The sequence below is a fragment of the Engystomops pustulosus genome, chromosome 1 (genome assembly GCF_040894005.1).
Source record: "Engystomops pustulosus chromosome 1, aEngPut4.maternal, whole genome shotgun sequence".
Classification (NCBI taxonomy): domain Eukaryota; kingdom Metazoa; phylum Chordata; class Amphibia; order Anura; family Leptodactylidae; genus Engystomops; species Engystomops pustulosus.
The window spans coordinates 15,731,011-15,751,331 of record NC_092411.1 but is presented as its reverse complement, the minus strand read 5'-3'; the positions used below and the strand labels follow the sequence as shown (position 1 = coordinate 15,751,331).

Genomic DNA, 20,321 nt, shown 5'->3' with positions numbered 1-20,321 from the left:
ACTTAATTAGATTTACTGTATTTTTTATGTAATCAAACTATTTTAATCAAGAATACATTAGTGATGTAAAAAAGGTAACGCCACTTATATACAGATTGCGGGATTTTAGGTTTCTTTTTTTTTTTCATTTACAGTTCTATCATATTCGTGATGGAAAGAGCTAAATATTGTTGCAGTTTTTTTTTTTTCTTGAAAATTATTTCAATGATGATCCTAATAGCAAAGTCTATAAAAAAAAATACCATAAATGGATAGAATTAAAGGGTTTTTTGTGGCTAAAAAAAAGGATTATTCCACACCATTAAAATAAAACCCATTACATTGAACTTACTAGTGTACTGTATGTGTAGGTTCCCCTGATCCCACTTATGGTCCATGGTTATATGATGCAAGAAGTAGCATCACCGGATCATAACATCATGTGACCATGACACTGGGAGGGGCCTGTTCTCTCCTCCCCAGGGATGAACTTAAAGTTTCTACTGCCTGAGGCAAACTATAGATTCCCTTCTCAGCCCCATCCAGTATAAATTAATCAAGTAATTCTGCATAGGCAGGTTTTCCATGCAGTGGGGCAGATTTACTTACCCGGTCCATTTGCGATCCAGCGGCGCGTTTTCTGCGCTGGATTCGGGTCCGGCTGGGATTTAATAAGGTAGTTCCTCCTGCTGCGCTAAAAAGCATCTGAACGCGCCGGAATTCACCGAGGCCGGCTGAGTGCAGGTAAGTGCGTCCCGAGCGACACATTTTCCGTTTTTAAATGCGGCGGTTTTTCCGAATCCGTCGGGTTTTCGTTCGGCCACGCCCCCCGATTTCCGTCACGTGCATGCCAGGGCCGATGCGCCACAATACGATCGCGTGCGCCAAAATCCCGGGGCAATTCAGGGGAAATCGGCGCAAATCGGAAATATTCGGGTAACACGTCGGGAAAACGCGAATCGGGCCCTTAGTAAATGACCCCCAGTGTCTTACACCTATGCTGACATGACTTTTAAGTGTCAATTTCCCCTTTAGTGACTGCGCCCCTAATTCTGTCCACATCTTGAAGCAGGTTCTGCTGCCTGAGGCGAGAGACTCATCTTGCTTCATGGCTGCTTCTCCCTGTAATATCTGTGACAGCATCATCCTCTGTCAGCTAATTGTTTTATAGTTTTTCATTTTGCCATTGCTAGTGTGAACACTGGTTTATACTTACTGGTTTTCCTGATTGATTGGCACCACATCTGTCAGTCTCCTGCAGCTCTGCTCGGGGTCATCAATAGTTAATCCACTGTGATTGAAAGAAGCTTCCTCCAATCCACCTCTAGGACTATGACTATGATTCTCATATAAGCTCCTCCTTGTCAGGACTTTTGTTCTTAGTTTTGAACTTAGTTACTTAGTTCCTGGTATCCTGTTATTTATGTACTCTGTATTTTGACCCTTTGATAGAATGTTTTTCCCTTGTGATTTTGTACTGCGTTTGTTCTCTTGGTTGTGACACGACTCTGGTGACTATTCTTTTTTGTTTTCATTGTTCTGTCTTCATCTTCAAGCTTTGCCCTTCAGTGCAGGAAGGGTATGGTGACTAGTTGTCCACCACCACTTAGGGTAAGCGAGGCGATCAGGCAGGGACAGCTGGGAAGGGAGTTTCTCTCAGGGTTCACGTATGGAGCCTCCATAACACTCCCAGTCAAATGACTGCACGTGGCTGGATACATTGTAACTGACAACCCCTCGCAGTCATGTGACCTGTGCAGGAGGGAATATTCATGAGGGTTGTGCTTCACCCGCAGCCTGACAACAAGGGGCTCTCATCAAGGAGATAGTTGCCAGCCCCTTGTTGTCATGTTGCTACAGATGCCATAGGGGAAACTTTGGTGTCTGACCTCTCACTATAAATGATTTCCTGCTTCCCAGATGTTTGGATATATAACGTAAATCTGTAATAATAGCAAAATATAAAAAATTCAAAATACTTAAAGAAATATGAAATTAATTGTGGGAAAAGATACAACTAAGATATCCATAGATAGATAGATAGATTTAAAGACAGATATATTATAGATAGATAAGAGATAGATATATATATATGAGATAGATAGATATGAGATAGATATGAGATAGATAGATATGAGATAGATAGATAGATAGATAAATAGATAGATATGAGGTAGATAGATATGAGATAGATAGATAGATAGATATGAGATAGATATGAGATAGATAGGAGATAGATAGATATGAGAGAGATAAATAGATAAGAGATAGATATGAGATAGATAGATAGATAGATAGAGAGATAGATAGACAGATATGAGATAGATAGATAGATAGATATGAGATAGATAGACAGATATGAGATAGATAGATAGATAGATAGATAGATAGATAGATAGATATGAGATAGATAGATAGATAGATAGATATGAGATAGATAGATAGATAAATATGAGATAGATAGATAGATAGATAGATAGATATGAGATAGATAGATAGATAGATAGATAGATAGATGTAAATCTATAATAGGAATATATACAAATTTACATTTAAAAAAAAATGTAAACCATTAGCCCACTATTACTTTTCCTCCTCCTCGCCCTCCATTACTCTGGGGGCGCCGCCATCTATCTTACGTGTTTGCTCTTGGATGGAGGAAGCTGTGAGAGTTGCGGTAAAGTCTATGACTGTGTAAGCCGGTTGTCACATGCTGTGCCCCATGGGACGTCACTGATTCCTACACTTGGAACCGGGACAATGAAACTTAATCAGTCTGACAGGAAACAGACAGCGATTGCAGAGGTTGTTACATCTACTGGGTTCCACTTCAGTGAAGGAAGAGTTATCTCCATTTTTCTGTACATCCCTTTTCAGGTTTCATTTCACCTAAAGTGTGCAAAATACCATGACCCCCCTAAAAAGAGGAAAAAATTAGCACATAAAGGAACCAAGCACATATACTGTACAAGTCATACTGTCATCATCTCTTGTCATTGCCCAGTATGAAGGACTAATCACAACCACAGGTAATCCAATAAAATACCAGAAAATAATCCAATATAAATATACAGTATTCTATCAGTCATCAATAACCAATAAGGATAAGTAATGTCATGTATGTGCACAGTGACTGCACCAGCAGCAGAATAGTGAGTGCAGCTCTGGGGTATAATACAGGATGTAACTCAGGATCAGTACAGGATAAGTAATGTCATGTATGTACACAGTGACTGCACCAGCAGCAGAATAGTGAGTGCAGCTCTGGAGTATAATACAGGATGTAACTCAGGATCAGTACAGGATAAGTAATGTCATGTATGTACACAGTGACTGCACCAGCAGCAGAATAGTGAGTGCAGCTCTGGGGTATAATACAGGATGTAACTCAGGATCAGTACAGGATAAGTAATGTCATGCATGTACACAGTGACTGCACCAGCAGCAGAATAGTGAGTGCAGCTCTGGGGTATAATACAGGATGTAACTCAGGAGCAGTACAGGATAAGTAATGTCATGTATGTGCACAGTGACTGCACCAGCAGCAGAATAGTGAGTGCAGCTCTGGAGTATAATACAGGATGTAACTCAGGATCAGTACAGGATAAGTAATGTCATGTATATACACAGTGACTGCACCAGCAGCAGAATAGTGAGTGTAGCTCTGGACTATAATACAGGATGTAACTCAGGATCAGTACAGGATAAGTAATGTCATGTATGTACACAGTGTCTGCATCAGCAGCAGAATAGTGAGTGTAGCTCTGGAATATAATACAGGATGTAACTCAGGATCAGTACAGGATAAGTAATGTCATGTATGTACACAGTGACTGCACCAGCAGCAGAATAGTGAGTGCAGCTCTGGAGTATAATACAGGATGTAACTCAGGATCAGTACAGGATAAGTAATGTTATGTATGTACACAGTGACTGCACCAGCAGCAGAATAGTGAGTGCAGCTCTGGGGTATAATACAGGATGTAACTCAGGATCAGTACAGGATAAGTAATGTCATGTATGTACACAGTGACTGCACCAGCAGCAGAATAGTGAGTGCAGCTCTGGGGTATAATACAGGATGTAACTCAGGATCAGTACAGGATAAGTAATGTCATGTATGTACACAGTGACTGCACCAGCAGCAGAATAGTGAGTGCAGCTCTGGAGTATAATACATGATGTAACTCAGGATCAGTACAGGATAAGTAATGTCATGTATATACACAGTGACTGCACCAGCAGCAGAATAGTGAGTGCAGCTCTGGGGTATAATACAGGATGTAACTCAGGAGCAGTACAGGATAAGTAATGTCATGTATGTGCACAGTGACTGCACCAGCAGCAGAATAGTGAGTGCAGCTCTGGAGTATAATACAGGATGTAACTCAGGATCAGTACAGGATAAGTAATGTCATGTATATACACAGTGACTGCACCAGCAGCAGAATAGTGAGTGTAGCTCTGGACTATAATACAGGATGTAACTCAGGATCAGTACAGGATAAGTAATGTCATGTATGTACACAGTGTCTGCATCAGCAGCAGAATAGTGAGTGTAGCTCTGGAATATAATACAGGATGTAACTCAGGATCAGTACAGGATAAGTAATGTCATGTATGTACACAGTGACTGCACCAGCAGCAGAATAGTGAGTGCAGCTCTGGAGTATAATACAGGATGTAACTCAGGATCAGTACAGGATAAGTAATGTTATGTATGTACACAGTGACTGCACCAGCAACAGAATAGTGAGTGCAGCTCTAGAGTATAATACAGGATGTAACTCAGGATCAGTACAGGATAAGTAATGTCATGTATGTACACAGTGACTGCACCAGCAGCAGAATAGTGAGTGCAGCTCTGGGGTATAATACAGGATGTAACTCAGGATCAGTACAGGATGTACACAGTGAGTCCATCAGCAGAATAATGAGTGTAGCTCAGTACAAGACAGAACCGGTGGCATAACTTGAAGGGGTTGTCCTCTTTCAGCAAATAATCAATACATTTATGTAAGGAAATAACAAATTATACAATTTTCCAATATACTTTCTGTATCAATTCCTTGCAATTTTCTAGATCTCTGCTTGCTGTGATTTAGGGGCGTAACTACAGTGGTATCAGCCACAGCAGCCGCTATGGGGCCCCCAGTGTCAGGGGGCCCCGTCATTCCACCTGACATACCAAAGAGTGGAGACAGCATTAAAAATACTGATTCTGTAGGCCGAGGTGCAACTCCAACAAAAATCCTTTGAGGGCTCATTGATGTTTACTAACATTGAGAGGTGGCAGAAAAGTCATGTGACCTATTTTTCTTGGATAATTCTGGATCGTTCCTAAATGTTTCTTTTCTAGTCTTTCAATTTATTTGCTTTGAATAAATTTAGAAACGAGAGAATTTATTAGCAAATTTTACAGAAGTCGTCATGGTGGTTCGGGCTTTACGGAGAAGAAAATGAAATAGGGTTTATACAAACTAAGGCTACATTCACACTGCCATTGCCGCCATGCCGTAGCACGGCGGGCACGCGGCAGCAGTACGCTGAGAGGAGGAGGGGGAGAGCGCTGCTCACCCTCTCCGCCCTCTCCATAGGGATAAATGGCGCACGGCGCCGTATGCCGTGAAAAGATAGGACATGTCCTATCTTTTCACAGGGTACAGAGCGGTACGGTGCCGCACGTGTGCCCATTGCCGTGCACCCATTGCCATCTATGGGGACGTATATTGGCCGTGTATATGTCAGCCGTATATGTACATCCCCCATGCGGCAGTGTGAATGTAGCCTAAAAGTTGGATTTCTATTTAATCTGGTCACCTGTCTGACATAATTCTGGTTACCTCCTGTGACATCTCTGGTGTTGCAAATATTCCACCTTCTCCCGTCCTGTGTGTCCGTGTTCTTCATGGGATTTGTGTCTATAAGATTCTTTGCCTGTGACGCAATCATTGGCAATAAATTCTGGCAGCTAAAGGGTAAACGGCAGTGCGATTCCATGAGAACGTGCAGTAGATTTCTGTCCCCGCTATAGATAATCCTTAGATTGCGGTGACGTTGAGCCTCGTCCTAACAGGCTGCAGGAAGGCCACTGTGCTCTCTGGTGTAATTTTATATCAATGACTTCCCCAAACAAATCTAGCTGCTGCGTTATATTAATGGACTGTCACAGTCCTCATTGTTTTCTCAGGGCCGCGCAGCTGCATTCTCTCACAGGTGCTTGGCAAATTAAAATGATTTTGGTTTGGGGTTTCAGCCTGATACAAAATGACTCCTTCAGCAGATTGTTAGGAAGTTATTCATGCAGGAAACATGTCCCACAGTTCTAGGCTCTCTACGCGCGGAGCTGGCTGCAGCAGTGTCGTCTCATGACACGCAGGATCACGAAGAAAGAAAAATACCTATGGATCCAAAATAAAAAAAAACCTTAAAGGGCATTTATCACTGGATGAAGGATTGTAAACCAAACATACAGACATACTGGTGTGTGCCCCCTCTGGCAGGATCTACTCTTCTTTTAGCTTCTTTTGCCCTTGTTTTTGAGAAAAAAAAGGCTTTTAAAATTATGCAAATGAGCCTGGGGGGCTCCAGGCTCCATTAACTCCTATGGTTCATTTGCATAATTTTAAAAGCCTTTTTTTTCCCTTAAAAACAAGGACATACGTAGCTAAAAGAAGAGCAGATCCTGCCAGAGGGGGCGCACACCAGTATGTCTGTATGTTTGGTTTACAATCCTTGATCTGGTGATCGATGTCCTTTACAGAAAACCTATCATCATCCTGTGGTAGATATCTTTCAGTCTACTGATCTCCAGGGCTGCCATCAGGGGGGGGGGGGGTTTAGTGGGACTGTGTTCAGGGGGGCCCAAGGTGGAGAAGGGGCCCCAAGTCACAGAAACCCTCCTCCCTTCTCAGGTGCAGTAACTTGCTGTACACATAGGACCGGATAATCATTCTGTGGGAGGGCCCACAAAATTTGTAGGTCAAGGGCCCCAAACTTCCTAGTGGTGACCCTGATGATCCCGACACTGCCTTTATCTAAAAATTTAACCATAACTAACTAAAAACTTTATCTGTTGTTTATGTTAAGGAACCTCTGAGGCTACCGGGTGTGGAGTAGTCCATAACAGCATCGGGGACTGAGGCTACACCACGCCCCTGTAGCCTCAACAGACTTGCCTCCGTGTGTGGCCCCTCAGCACTCTTCAGCTATTTAGCTTGTGCCCACATGGGCAGTAACTTCTTGGACTTTTCGGCAACGAGCCGAGTTACTGCGCATGTGTGGGCACCGTCTGAATAATGGCTAAAAAATGCTGCGAGCCCATGGATGGAGGTAAAATTTCAGAGATTACAGGGGTGTATTGTAGCCTTAGCCTAGGGTGGTTTAACCCTAGCTTGTCTGATAGATCCTACCATACACTACCATAGTACAGTATGGAAGTATATGGGGAATTTTCCACATCATGTCACTAGTTAAAACAAGACAACCTCCATTACCCGAGGCTGTCATGGTAACAGAACGCTGATCCCCGATGAGGATCTATGCCAATATAGAGATCTAAACCAATATGGTGGTGCCCACCCTTGTCTGTGGGTTTTTGCTGCAATATGTAGCAAACACCTACCTTGTATGGAGAGGGCACAGCCAACCCCCCCCCCCCCAAGAAAAAAAATTAGGAAAAATACTAGCTTTATTCTCCTCCTGTATCCAGCCCACTGAATTTACATACACCACTTTAAAGAAAATCTAAAACCTGATTAGTTATTAACAAAATCCTCACGAAGCACTGTCGCTGACACCGTCTCACACACTAGTAGTCAGACATTATTGGTATCTAGTACCTTACAGGATCCTTCTCCATCAGGAATAGAACTATAACAATCACTGTTGAATTTACCAGAAGATGTCTTCAGTTCCGTGCAGCATCTCCACACTGCGCCCCTAAAAATACAACAGTCACTTACAGTATAGTGTATACTGTATTAGTGTAAGAATTGGACGACACAGCAAAAGAAAATTTGTGCGAAAGGTTCTGATTTTTTTTAATGTCTATTAAAACCTAATGAAAGGGATATAAATGACTAAAGGAATTAAAAGAATTAAAGGAAAAATCAATGTGTTTTTTTCATCAATTTAAAAACAGCAGGAATTTTTTCCCTGATTCCCAGTACATGACATGGTATATATAATACTGACACTAAGAAGTTATTATTCATTACGCAGAAAGAAGGCCCTCATACAGCTCTTTACACGGGAAAATCAAAAAGTGGGGGTGTTTAAAATGGAAAAGCAAAAGAACCGAAAATGGCCTGGTCCTTATAGGGTTAAAATATACAAACCATATAAAACTAAAGAAAAAAAATGTGTATAACTCTGTCCATTGAAAAAAAGAAACTAAAAAGTTAAATGTTTATATTATTGGAAATGTAAATAAAACCACTAATTATTTAGTAGGTCGGCAAAAATTGAGCCAAAAATCTACAGGTCTCAATTTTTTTAAGAGCGAAGGAAAGGAAAATCTGTTGTAAATTGTGTGCATTTTAGCTCTTATTTGCCAGAGATTTGGAGTGTGCGTGCCAAAATATTCCAGCATATGTAAGCGGAGCATTATATGAGGATCAGGAAGCAGTTAACCAGATGTTGTTTTGATTTGGAGTTAATTATCAGGTGTCTTTTGTAATCCCTCTGCACTTTTTGGTATGTTTCCACCGCGCAACATTCGGCTTTGGACGTTCTTTTCAAAACAGAGTCGACTGCCGGCGATGACTGGAGCCGCTTGTGTGTTTTTTCTCCTCGATGTGAGATCTAAAATATAAATATAAAAAGGGTTTGTTACAGCACAAGCACCTGAAAGGTCCCTCTACTAAGCAAGTGTTCTCATACGTAACCCAAATCATAAATAAAAGCTGTGTTCTATCTATCAACAAAGTCGAGTCGTGAGAAAATATGGAATCAATAACCAACTGACCCATCATTACATCACTACTGACAATAGATGATGTCACAGCTTATCTCCTCCCCCCTCCCTGTACAATGACCTCTGTATATATAACACTGACCCATCATTACATCACTACTGACAATAGATGATGTCACAGCTTATCTCCTCCCCTCCCTGTACAATGACCTCTATATAGATAACACTGACCCATCATTACATCACTACTGACAATAGATGACGTCACAGCTTATCTCCTCCCCCTCCCTGTACAATGACCTCTATATAGATAACACTGACCCATCATTACATCACTAATGACAATAGATGATGTCACAGCTTATCTCCTCCCCCTCCCTGTACAATGACCTCTATATAGATAACACTGACCCATCATTACATCACTACTGACAATAGATGATGTCACAGCTTATCTCCTCCCCCTCCCTGTACAATGACCTCTATATAGATAACACTGACCCATCATTACATCACTACTGACAATAGATGATGTCACAGCTTATCTCCTCCCCTCCCTGTACAATGACCTCTATATAGATAACACTGACCCATCATTACATCACTACTGACAATAGATGATGTCACAGCTTATCTCCTCCCCTCCCTGTACAATGACCTCTATATAGATAACACTGACCAATCATTACATCACTACTGACAATAGATGATGTCACAGCTTATCTCCTCCTCCCTGTACAATGTCCTCTATATAGATAACATTGACCCATCATTACATCACTACTGACAATAGATGATGTCACAGCTTATCTCCTCCCGCTCCTGTACAATGACCTCTATATAGATAACACTGACCCATCATTACATCACTACTGACAATAGATGATGTCACAGCTTATCTCCTCCCCCTCCCTGTACAATGGCCTCTATATAGATAACACTGACCCATCATTACATCACTACTGACAATAGATGATGTCACAGCTTATCTCCTCCCCTCCCTGTACAATGACCTCTATATAGATAACACTGACCCATCATTACATCACTACTGACATTAGATGATGTCACAGCTTATCCGCTCCCCCTCCCTGTACAATGACCTCTATATAGATAACACTGACCCATCATTACATCACTACTAACAATAGATGATGTCACAGCTTATCTCCTCCCCTCCCTGTACAATGACCTCTATATGGATAACACTGACCCATCATTACATCACTACTGACAATAGATGATGTCACAGCTTATCTCCTCCCCTCCCTGTACAATGACCTCTATATAGATAACACTGACCCATCATTACATCACTACTGACAATAGATGATGTCAAAGCTTATCCGCTCCCCCTCCCTGTACAATGACCTCTATATAGATAACACTGACCCATCATTACATCACTACTGACAATAGATGATGTCACAGCTTATCTCCTCCCCCTCCCTGTACAATGACCTCTATATAGATAATACTGACCCATCATTACATCACTACTGACAATAGATGATGTCACAGCTATCTCCTCCCCCTCCCTGTACAATGACCTCTATATAGATAACACTGACCCATCATTACATCACTACTGAGAATAGATGATGTCACAGCTTATCTCCTGCCCCTTCCTGTAAAATGACCTTTATATAGATAACACTGACCCATGATTACATCACTACTGACAATAGATGATGTCACAGCTTATCTCCTCCTCCTCCCTGTACAATGACCTCTATATAGATAACACTGACCCATCATTACATCACTACTGACAATAGATGATGTCACAGCTTATCTCCTCCCCCTCCTGTACAATGACCTCTATATAGATAATACTGACCCATCATTACATCATTACTGACAATAGATGATGTCACAGCTTAACCCCTCCCCCTTCCTGTACAATGACCTCTATATAGATAACACTGACCCATCATTACATCACTACTGACATTAAATGATGTCACAGCTTATCCCCTCCCCCTCCCTGTACAATGACCTCTATATAGATAACACTGACCCATCATTACATCACTACTGACAATAGATGATGTCACAGCTTATCTCCTCCCCCTCCTGTACAATGACCTCTATATAGATAACTCTAACCCATCATTACATCACTACTGACAATAGATGATGTCACAGCTTATCTCGTCCCCCCTCCCTGTACAATGACCTCTATATAGATAACTCTAACCCATCATTACATCACTACTGACAATAGATGATGTCACAGCTTATCTCCTCCCCCTCCTGTACAATGACCTCTATATAGAGAACACTGACCCATCATTACATCACTACTGACAATAGATGATGTCACAGCTTATCTCCTCCCCCTCCCTGTACAATGACCTCTATATAGATAATACTGACCCATCATTACATCACTACTGACAATAGATGATGTCACAGCTTATCTCCTCCCCCTCCCTGTACAATGACCTCTATATAGAGAACACTGACCCATCATTACATCACTACTGACAATAGATGATGTCACAGCTTATCTCCTCCCTCTCCCTGTACAATGACCTCTATATAGATCACACTGACCCATCATTACATCACTACTGACAATAGATGATGTCACAGCTTATCTCCTCCCCTCCCTGTACAATGACCTCTATATAGATAACACTGACCCATCATTACATCACTACTGACAAAAGATGATGTCACAGCTTATCTCCTCCTCCCTGTACAATGACCTCTATATAGATAATACTGACCCATCATTACATCACTACTGACAATAGATGATGTCACAGCTTATCTCCTCCCCCCTGTACAATGACCTCTATATAGATAACACTGACCCATCATTACATCACTACTGATGGGGGCAGGCTGTATACCGATGGGGGCAGTGCTGTATACTGATGGTGGCATTGCTGTATGCTGCAAGGGGGCAGGCTGTATACTGATGGGGGCAGGCTGTATACTACTGGGGGCAGGCTGTATACTACTGGGGACAGGCTGTATACTACTGGTGGCAGGCTGTATACTACATGGGGGCAGGCTGTATGCTACATGGGGGCAGGCTGTATGCTACATGGGGGCAGGCTGTATACTACATGGGGGCAGGCTGTATACTACATGGGGGCAGGCTGTATGCTACGTGGGGCTGGCTGTATACTACTGGGGGCAGGCTGTATACTACATGGGGGCAGGCTGTATGCTACGTGGGGGCTGGCTGTATACTACACCCTCGGCTTATACTCGAGTCAATATGTTTTCCCAGTTTTCTGTGGTAAAATTAGGGGTCTCAGCTTATACTCGAGTATATACGGTAATTTTATTTTTATGTAAATATTTTTTTTACACTAGAGGTGTGGCTATAAGGATTGCCCCTTTAATCTAAGGTCAAATGTCCTGTTTCCCTTTAGGTTCCTGGAAAAGCACCTTCCTGAGATGCAAACTCCTTTTATAATATTTTTTTTTTTATGTAACCTTTGTACCTGACTTTTTCTCTCTTTGATTGATACAACTTTCGGCAACGTAAAAAAAAATGACCATCGGGAACATTGTTTTTGTAATAAAATTTTTTGAGTCCTGATTTTTTATTACCAAAATAGTTAATAAATCACATTTTATATTATTTATTGAGTCAGGGGTCTCTCTATTCTGACATAGTATTCTCTTGGATCCAACTGTAGTCAATCTAAAGAAATTGTAAAATCGCCCCCCCCCCCCCCCCCCTAACACTGGAGACAATGCTGGTCCTGTGCAGAGCAAACACTGGGTGCAGTGTTCAGCCCCGTCCATCACTATGGAGATCTATAGCCGGCGATGACAGCCAGACTGCGGCTTCAATAGACGTATAGAAATCCCTTCTAAATATTTCACCAAGTGTTTTTAACATATTCGCTGATGAGCAAACATCTGCTATGGATCTGGCCCAAACACAATGGTAATTTATGAAGGAAAAACTGAATGAATAATTTAGACTTGTAATATACTGTAGGATGTTACATTAACAAGAGATGTTCCTGGCAATTACATGGAGCATCCATTCTAGACTTCTGCTTCCTCCCAAATGGTTTGCAAATATGAATAAGAATGTATGAAAGACGCCTGATACATAGGGAGGCCCCATTGTCTATGGAGCGCACACCGGGAGCATATATAATATATACTATATATAATCCTCTATATCAATAGCAATGGATGTCATGTTCTTAGAATTTCGAGGAAACACATACACTGTACACTAAAGGGTGCGAAATTGTTGTGTTTTTTCACAATAGTTTTGATACTCTGCAACATGCGCCAAATTTAAGGAGGTCTACCATGTAAGTCCATCATAGATCCAGGCACCGTGACTGTGATAATCTTCTTATATTTGTTATCCATGGCCTCTTTCCTTCGAAAATCATCTTTAAAAATGATGATGGTGGGTCAGAAGGGCTTTGGGGTCATTGCCAGAGCCCTTCCGTGCTGTAAAACAGTTCTTGTTGATAATAAGTGGATTTTTTACTAGGAGGAATTCCTCTTTGGTGGTCCAAAGATCTACAATTCTGTATTGGTTTACACTGTAGCATCACCAGGGGTGGTATTCATTTTCATCCCGGGGTACCCATCCATAGGGTCAATGGTAGTTGATTGATGGAAATACAACAACCTGGACCTTACAGTTCTATCAGTCATCTTCGCACGCTGCAAGCTCATAGGAGTATATATTATAGGAACCTGGAAACCCCCTTTAACTCTTAGAAAAGAAGACCAGAAGAATCAGTCGGATTGTCCGATGGCACCGCCCCCAGATTTCTGTCGCATGGAAGCAGCGCAGCTGCGTCAAAAACCGATCGTGTGCGACACAATCCAAGTACAGACACCTGTTATATACCGGTCTAAGCCGTGCAAACCCAAAAATTCCTTGAAATCCGACAAAAGTGCGATCTGCGACCCCTAGTAAATAAACCCCAAGATGTTCTCACCGCACATAGGCTTCAATGGCGACCGATATCCAGCCACACACAGAACCTCACACGTTAGTGTGCACAGGGCCTTATCCTGAAGCCAAGTGTCTGTATTGTATAGTATGTACCAGAATATCTTAAAGTTCTTCTGTCTACATGTGCTGAAATCGTGGTCACCCAAACAGAAAACAAGTCATTGCTTGGGAAACTGAGAGGCCACTATTGAGAGGTTTAATAGCGCCCCCTCTAGGAAAGCTCATTCAGGTTCTCTAAAAAACAGATCCAGAATAAGGTCAGGTGTTTTGCCAAAGCACTGTTACTCTGTGCAGCACATGTCTAACCCAACTACTCTCCTTCCTCCCTCTGCCTGTGTAATCCAGGAGGAGGGGAGACCTGCTCTGCTCATTGTAGCAGCCTGTGAAGCTACAGAACAGAGGGCCTCTGGTAACACCCCTTAAAGCCCTTCTGTCTCATTAGAATAATTATAACATTTTATTTGAGAAAGAAGGAGCCCATGCACAATAAATACAAGAAGATACCACAGTCACGTCACCTGAATCTATGAGTAATGTCCCTGGTTTATCAAGATTCATGTTGTTGGTAGATTTCCTTTAAAGGGGTTTTCCCATGAATACAAGTTAGGCCCTATCCAAGAAATAAGACCTAACTTGCTGATCAAGGGGGGTCTCTGTGATAAGACCCCCACAGATTACTCTTCAATCTCCGTCAGCTCCATAGAGATGTATGGAGCAGAACAGTCATGAAAGGCCGTCTGCTCCATTACTCTCATGGAACACAAGGTGTCCGAAGGAAGTACATGGGACCCCTCGTTTTCGTGATCTGTGGGGGTCTCATCACTGAGACCCCCACCGATCAGCAAATTAGGCCTTATCCTGTAGTATTCCTGGGAAAACCTCTTTAATAAACATAACAAAACATGACATTTTTTGGTATTAAAGAATTTTTAGAATTTTGCTCACAAAACATGAGAAAAATTTTATTACAAATTTTATAAATGCAAAAAAAAAAAAGCAATACATCCCAAAAACGAATTAACTAATTTAACAAATTCAAATTCTAGGCATGAAGGCAATTTGCCAAAAAGTGCGTGGAACATAAAATGTTTCATTGAAATATTATATGTATGAAAAAGCCTCTGTGAGATGGAGGGTATAACAAGGACCCCCACTGTACAGCGTGGTACATAGAATGAATGGGATGTTCAGGCTCTTTCATATTCGTGTCAATGACAGTCTTGTGTCCATGACGGGAGGGATCGCACATTATGAGTTTTCTCCTTATCTCCTATTCCATTGGTTTGGAACCTGATAATACAAAGATTATCCTGTATGTAACCGACTCTACTGTCCTGTCAGAATAAACCTGGGGAAAATGAAGACAAAGTGCCGCTTGTTGCTTCCTGACATTTCATTAAGACGAATGATTACAAAAGTTCAGGTATTTTAATTCATATGGAGAAAAAAAAAACTGACGAGATATGGGAACAACACAAAAAGTAGCGATGGGACACAAAAATCCTGTGATGAAAACCTCCGTTTTAAAAATGGAAAATACAAAACTTCCGAAATGTCAAAAAATAATAATATAAGCAGTCCCTGGGTCACATACAAGATAGGGTCCATAGGTTTGTTCTTAAGTTGAAATTGTATGTAAGTCGAAACTGTATACAGGCGGTCCCCTACTTAAGAACACTCGACTTACATACGACCCCTAGTTACAAACGGACCTCTGGATATTGGTAATTTATTGTACTTTGGTCCTAGGCTACAATGATCAGCTATAACAGTTATCACAGGTGTCTGTAATGAAGCTTTAGTGTTACTCCTGATTCTTATGACAACCCAACATTTTTAAAATCCAATTGTCACAGAGACCAAAAAAGTTCTGGCTGGGATTACAATGATAAAATATACAGTTCTGACTTACATACAAATTCAACTTAAGAACAAACCTACAGAACCTATCTTGTATGTAACCCGGGGACTGCCTGTATTTTATAATTGTAGATCCAGACAAAAACATGTTTTGTCCCAGTGACAATTGGATTTTCAAAATTTTTTGCTGTAAATGGACCAAGGATTATCAATAAATCTGCATTACAGACGCCTTACAGCTGATCATTGCAGCCTGGGACTAGAGTAACATCCAGAGAGGTCACCAGAGGTCACAGTGGGCAGAGGGGTTCGTCTGTAACTAGGGGTCGTCTGTAAGTTGAGTGTCCTTAAGTAGCCTGTACACTGCAAACACCTTGGGTTACAGAAGGTTAATATTTCATTCCTGGAAGGTAGGATAAATGGGATCACATCGCTAGGAGTAGAGTGTGAGATGCCCGTGGTCCCTGCATGTTATTTCCTTGTAAATCACAGTGGCCGTCATCCTTCCACCTCTCCCCTGCTGACTTCTGGGTTCTTGATCATGTCTAACATAAGGGGCGTTGTAAAGACACATTGGGGCACATTTACTTACCAGTCAATGGAGTTCACCAACAGTGCATTGTCCGTGTATAATATAATGAAACACACCGCAAATCACTAAGATTGTGCACCCGATATCCTGCATGTGTCGCTTCCCCGCTCAGGTCCGCAGGAGTTCACCTTCTAATTCCTGGTGCATGTAAGTGCTTGGGCTTGTGACACCATTTGAAAGTCAAATCCTGCGCTCAGTCCGAATCAGTCGGTACACGGGAACACGGAGGAGCTCAGGTAACACAGGAACACGGAGGGACACAGGAACGCAGGAGACACAGGAACGCAGGAGACAAAGGATCGCAGGCTAATCGCAGTAAAGCTTTCTCTCAGGCTGTGAGGCACAAAGATCCAGCAGGGCTTGCAGGAAGAGGCAGGCTTATATAGAATTGGGCAATAGGGCCAGCGCCAATTAATGGCGCTCCGGCCCTTTAAATCTTCAGAAGGAGCCGCGCGAGCGCCCTAACAGTCGGGGATGCATGCGGACCGCGGAGGGGAGCGAGCCGGGAGTCGGGCCAGGTGAGACGCGCCGGCGGCGCGCTGGAGAGGGCTGGGCAGCACGGGTGAGCCCGCGACCCGCGATATGGGTCGCGGGACCACCCGTGACATACATCTAGTAATAGTTCTGCTCCGCTTTCTTGATGTGTAAAGTGAAGCCTCCTGTCTTTTACCTCATCAGCCGGAGATTCCTGTCCATGACATGGAGACAGATGGAGCGTCATATGATCTCTATCTGTCCATGAGCAATCGGCCTGCCAGGACCTTAAAGGGGTTGTCCGAGTTTTTTTTAAAAAAAACTATATGTGGCCGGGAGCGGGCTGCCTAAAACAATAAAGCTGTACTTACCTTCCAGTGCCCTCCGGTATCCGGTCCGGGCGCCATGTAAACAAACATGGCCGCCGAAGCAGCGCTGCATTCAGCTTCCGTGGCCGGGTACGCCTATCCGTCCCTATACACAGCATCAGGGGCGTTGCTAGGGTGGTAAAAGATCCGGGGCACGGGCCCCAATGCATGTGTATTGCACTTTGAGTAATGCCCCCTCCTGTACATAACCCCCTCACATGTGGTTGTGCCAATAACAAGGTTACTTCTGGTATATGCAGCTACAGAGAACAAAGGAGAAATCCCCATCACCACATCTTATGTTCCTCATTGTCCCTACATCTTTGTTCCCTGGCAGTGTTACCCTGCTGCTGCCCCCAACAATCTCCCCAAATACTGTAAGGCAGCACTCACACCTTTGTCTTGCATTTAAACAAAACCAGGTGCTTGTTACCCATCACATGTGTATTACTGGAAAATGTATGTGATCAAACCAAGGCCTGTCCTAGTGACATGTGTGAGCACGCCCCAAGAAATGTCCCCCACACAGCCCCACAGTAAGTAATGTGTCCACACAGCCCCCCAGTAAGTAATGTGCCCACACAGCCCCCCAGTAAGTAATATGCCCACACAGCCCCCCAGTAAGTAATATGCCCACACAGCCCCCCAGTAAGTAATGTGCCTCACACAGCCCTCCAGTAAGTAATGTGCCCACACAGCCCCCCAGTAAATAATGTGCCTCACACAGCCCCCCAGTAAGTAATATGCCCACACAGCCCCCCAGTAAGTAATGTGCCCCACACAGTCCCCCCAGTAAGTAATGTGACCACACAGTCCCCCAGTAATGTCCCCACACAGCCCCCCAGTAAGTAATGTGCCTCACACAGCCCCCAGTAAGTAATGTGCCTCACACAGCCCCCCAGTAAGTAATGTGCCTCACACAGCCCCCCAGTAAATAATGTGCCTAACACAATCCCCCCAGTAAATAATGTGCCTCACACAGCCCCCCAGTAAGTAATGTGCCTAACACAATCCCCCCAGTAAATAATGTGCCTCACACAGCCCCCCAGTAAGTAATGTGCCTAACACAATCCCCCCAGTAAATAATGTGCCTCACACAGCCCCCCAGTAAGTAATGTGCCTCACACAGCCCCCCAGTAAGTAATGTGCCCACACAGCCCCCCAGGAAATAATGTGCCTCACACAGTCCCCCCAGTAAGTAATGTGCCTAACACAATCCCCCCAGTAAATAATGTGCCTCACACAGCCCCCCAGTAAGTAATGTGCCTCACACAGCCCCCCAGTAAGTAATGTGCCCACACAGCCCCCCAGGAAATAATGTGCCTCACACAGTCCCCCCAGTAAATAATGTGCCTCACACACAGCCCCCCAGTAAGTAATGTGCCTCACACAGCCCCCCAGTAAATAATGTGCCTCACACAGCCCCCCAGGAAATAATGTGCCTCACACAGTCCCCCAGGAAATAATGTGCCTCACACAGCCCCCCAGTAAATAATGTGCCTCACACAGCCCCCCCCCCAGTAATGTGCCTCACACAGCCCCCCAGTAAATAATGTGCCTCACACAGTCCCCCCAGGAAATAATGTGCCTCACACAGTCCCCCCAGTAAATAATGTGCCTCACACAGCCCCCCCAGTAATGTGCCTCACACAGCCCCCCAGTAAATAATGTGCCTCACACAGTCCCCCCAGTAAATAATGTGCCTCACACAGCCCCCCCCCCCAGTAAGTAATGTGCCTCACACAGCCCCCCAGTAAATAATGTGCCTCACACAGCCCCCCAGTAAGTAATGTGCCTCACACAGCCCCCCAGTAAATAATGTGCCTCACACAGCCCCCCAGGAAATAATGTGCCTCACACACAGCCCCCCAGTAAATAATGTGCCTCACACACAGCCCCCCAGTAAATAATGTGCCTCACACAGCCCCCCAGTAAGTAATGTGCCTCACACACAGCCCCCCAGTAAATAATGTGCCTCACACAGCCCCCCAGTAAGTAATGTGCCCCACACTGCCCCCCAGGAAATAATGTGCCCCACACTGCCCCCCAGTAAGTAATGTGCCTCACACAGCCCCCCAGGAAATAATGTGCCCCACAATGTTCTCCCCCTTTCCTAGTTCCTATCATGTTTCTCACCTCACAGATGCAGCTCTCTCTCTTTCTGTGCGCTGCTTTCCCCTGCAGGTCATGTGATCATGACATCATCACAGGTCCTTCAGCCTCTGGAACTCCCGGAGGCTAGGTCCTTGCAGGGGAAAGCAGCGCCTGCACTCGTTCTCATCACGATCTGAGGACACAGATCGTGATGAGAACGAGAGGGAAGGAATCTCCCGGGCAGCGGGGCAGATGATCTGCTGACCCGAGGAGATTCGGGGCACTGGCCAAAAGATCCGGGGCACGAGCCCCGGATCTTTTGACCTAGCGACGCCACTGCACAGCATTGTGTATGGAGGCCGGAAGGTTGTCGGGTCCGGCCGGAAGCTGAATGCAGCGCTGCTCCGGCGGCCGTGTTTGTTTACATGGCGCCCGGACCGGAGCGACAGCAGCGCTGGATACCGGAGGGCACCGGAAGGTAAGTACATCTTTATTGTTTAGGCAGCCCGCTCCCGGCCACATATATATTTTTTTTTCAAAACTCGGACAACCCCTTTAATCTTATATACTATCATAAATTCTATACTATCATCACAGTATATTTTATAATTGTAGATCCAGACATAAAATTGTTTGTCCATGTGACAATTTGAATTTTAACATTTTTTGCTGTAATGATTCCAAGGATTATCACTAAAGCTTCATTACAGACACATTACAGCTGATCATTGCAGTCTGGGACTAAAGTAAAGCATTCAGAGACTTCACCAGAGGTCACAGTGGGCAGAGGGGTCCGTCTGTAACTAGGGGTCGTCTGTAAGTTGATTGTCCTTAAGTTGGGGATCGTCTTTATTGGGTTTCCTGTATACTGTCCCTGAAGTCCCATAGAAGGTTCATTCTGCAATCCATCAGACCTCAAGAACATCTTACAGGATTTCCAATATTGGGAGCTTCAATCTGCTTAGGTTGGTCCTTGTTCTTCTGTTAGAAAGAGTGGTTATCATAGTCGTCTATCCAAAGATGGTTTTCCTTAATATCTAAATCTCCCTCTCACATCCCTCAGTGTCCGATGTTCTT

The 20,321-nt window shown here is 43.6% G+C and overlaps 1 long non-coding RNA gene across 1 annotated transcript in view; it reads right to left on the bottom strand.

Moving 5' to 3' along the window:
* Positions 1-8,005: 8,005 nt before the first annotated feature.
* Positions 8,006-20,321, bottom strand: part of LOC140117365 (uncharacterized) — a 136,003-nt gene continuing 123,687 nt past the window's right edge. Inside the window, exon 3 of the long non-coding RNA XR_011853009.1 lies at positions 8,006-8,784. This is a non-coding gene — a long non-coding RNA (uncharacterized lncRNA). The remainder of the gene's footprint in view (positions 8,785-20,321) is intronic.